Source organism: Pezoporus flaviventris, unplaced genomic scaffold (assembly GCF_033815535.1).
Source record: "Pezoporus flaviventris isolate CSIRO_AGI_PZ_B2104156 unplaced genomic scaffold, CSIRO_AGI_Pfla_v1 ptg000007l, whole genome shotgun sequence".
In the NCBI taxonomy this organism is placed as follows: domain Eukaryota; kingdom Metazoa; phylum Chordata; class Aves; order Psittaciformes; family Psittacidae; genus Pezoporus; species Pezoporus flaviventris.
The window spans coordinates 95143984-95147500 of record NW_026892555.1 but is presented as its reverse complement, the minus strand read 5'-3'; positions in this window follow the sequence as shown (position 1 = coordinate 95147500).

The following is a 3517-nucleotide window of genomic DNA, read 5'->3' as shown; positions in this document are numbered from 1 at the left end:
TTAATTACAGAGTACACATAGATGCTTAACTTAAGCATGACTGTGGAATTGAAATTTTAATGGTACCTTTAGAGGTCTTAAATATATATATTTATATACATGTATGTATATTCCAGACTGCTGGATGAAAACATGCATAAAACACATAAATAATACTGCCTTACTAATGGCAAGTGGCTCCTACACAGCACAAAAGAAGTCCAAAATGGGGGGGTGGGGTGGAATCAGAAGAGGCTTCTATCTGCTCATCATTACAAATTCATAATGTAGAAACAAATGTGTTCTGCTGTTACAGCAGAGTGACCAGAAATGAAACAGCTCATCTCAAGCTCATCTCAAGCATTTCTTACATTCAGAAAAATATTGCCCTTGCACCCTGCCCATGTAAACAAAATAAAAGTATGCAAAATATTTAGAATTGTCTTGTCCAAATGTGGAACTGTAATATGCCAAGAAACCATATTTAACTCCCTACAGGGCAAATATACAGTGGCATTCTAACCATATACAAGGAATCTAAACTGTCACACACCTGCAGCAAGACAGAAGAAAACCTTTGTGGTGATTAGTCTTCAGGATTCAGTAGAAGCAGGCTGTCCTTTTCAGGAGAGCGTGAAGAAAGAAAATAAATACATCAGCTCTCCTCCTGAATGTCAGATTATGAAAATCAGTGTTGGAATGCTCCCATACAACCTTGCTATGAAACAAGGGCAAATTTAATCCTTCATACTCAGTAGCTTGGCTAGAGTCCAGGAAGGTCCTCAGCATGAAGGCTGAAGGCAAGACAAATCATGAATATCTGGGAGAGCACAAATATTAGATTGAAGGTTCTATTAATACAGAAATGATTAATGCTGGCATTAGACAAAATTTATCTGCTATTTTACCGTGGAATTAGAGTGTAATGCACTGCAGAAAAAAATCCTGGAGACATATCCAGATAAATGTACAACTAGGGAAGGTATCACATACACACACCCGTAGCATGTTTTCAGGCACACCATGTGCATGCCCCAAGTGAACCATTACCAGAAAAAACAGTGGCCACATAAGCAGTAAAATGGTAGCAAATCCCAGTTTTCCTTACACTCCAGTTTGCTTTCTCGCAAGAATCCACATCAAGTTTTGGCATGTGCAGCACATCTTCATGCACCTGTGCAGGTAAATTTGTGTGCAGGTAAATTTGTGTGCTTTTGTACAAGGCCATTAACAGAAACTCCTTATTCAAAAACAAGCAGTCAGCCCGCGTAATATGCGCAGATATTTAGCTGGCTATAGGTCAAGCCTTTAAAAGGTGGACATGGAGCATGTTTTAGAGATTCTTGAACAGAGTAAGAAGGGTTCATTTACCACTACAGTCCCCCACCTCAACATCAGAGTAAGCTTTGATTCTGCCGCTAACTTCAGGTAAGTCAGTAAGACCATTCATAACACATATCACATGTATGAATCTAAAACTTCTTCCTATAAGTCTTCTCTGTGACTAGGAAACATCCTGGAGAATCACTCAGGTTTTCAACAGACAAAGGTAGCAGAGCTAAAGAATAAAACTGGGACACAACATGATACAAACTGGAACACAAGAGGTTCCACTTAAACTTGAGAAGAAACTTCTTCTCAGTGAGGGTGACGGAACACTGGAACAGGCTGCCCAGGGAGGTTGTGGAGTCTCCTTCCCTGGAGACATTCAAAACCCGCCTGGACGCATTCCTGTGTAACATTATCTAGGTGTTCCTGCTCCGGCAGGGGGATTGGACTAGATGATCTTTCGAGGTCCCTTCCAATCTCTAACATACTGTGATACTGTGATACTGTGATAGATCAAAGAATAAAAACATTTTAAGACACCTTAAGCCTGAGAAAATAAACTAAAAAATGGCTTTGTGCTCAGTACTTGTCTACCATGCTAATTGTAAGTAAAATTAGTACTTGTCAGTACTAATTTTTGATGAGTACTTAATGTGCAAAATAACAAATAGCACATTTCATAATAAACTAAACCAAGAGTTTAACCATTCTGTCATAAACTACTACAAAAACAAAACAAACCTTTCTAACACAAAACATTCCTTTTTGATTTTACCTGAACAGAACATCTTTTATCTTCCACAGAAAAACTGTAAACTACCAGTAGATTCTATAATTTCCAAATTATAACTGCAGTTTCAGTTTAGCAAGCAAACGTTTCTTGCACCACTGAAACACAAACTTCTCTGGGACTAGAATAAAGCAAGTCTGACATAACAGAATGCACAACAAATTAGTTCCTGATTAGGAAATCTCATTAAGACTAGGTTTAAATGTCCAATCTCATGACTGGCAGTCCAACTGGCCAGCTGCTTTTTGCAAAGAGCTCCATTCCACAGAACTGAAAAGCCAGTAGTGTTGCTCAACAGCTTTCAGAGATGTATGTACAGGGACAAAACATGCTGGAAGAAAAGGGTTAGGCTGTGAGCAAGATCTAACTGACTGTGCTGATTTTTGTTACCCATTGTAATTTTTGAATCATTGTACTGTAATCCCGTCATTATAATATTAAGGGAAAGCACCGGGGGCTAAAATTAAGGAGTTAAAAGAGTTTGGTTTATGATGATATGGTTGAATTGGTGCATTAGGGTATTAGAACTGGTGCATTATTTCTTCTGAAAGAAGTGAGCTGTTAAACACAGTAGCCAGTGGTATGTAGGATTAATTCTTGTTCCCTGCTGTCAGAGATCATGATTTTAAGCTTATTTTTAACTTTTTACAAAACTGACAGATTTAGTGTCTACCAGGGAAAGTTTTTTGGGTTGGGTTTTTTTTCTGGTTTTATATTTAGTGTACAACTTGTTTTCTTGGAACTCAAAGCAGTGGATTGTAAGGAAACTACAGGTAGCATTGTATACAGCTGTGAACTTCTTCATATTATCATTCTTATGTTTATTGGCGTCACATCAATCTTTAGCCCCCTCTGTTATTAATTTATAATAACGGGGGGCCAAAACCTAATTGCCATGTTCTTAATGAATTCAGGCAATATCTGGTAATTAACTGTAAATAGTATTGTGATATAACATCTATAAGGGAACTTCTTCATAGCAGAGATCCTCAGAGCATGCAGATCATTGTATTAATCTACATCTCGTATGATGGCATTACACTGGTTACAGAAGGCCCCATGGTACAGTGACATCTAGGACTGGGGTGTTCTGTCAGCTCTCATAGCTATTGGTAAAAAGGTCTTTCTCACAGACATCTCAAAACTGTGTACAAGACCAGATTGGCATTGCCATTATCATGTCATTCAGTCTACTGGATCTTCCTATCAAGTATCCCAAACGTGAGGAAACACAGCTGAACTCTGATAATTTGCAGTGTAAGCAATAACATTAAAAGAAAGGAAATGGGACCAAGTCAGAAAGTGAGATACTTAATTTGGAAAGGTTGGGTCAACATGGTTTTTTGAGTCAAGCAGAATAGATATTTGACAATATTAATGTAAGAATAAAGAAATAAAAATTTTATGCTGGCTTTTAAG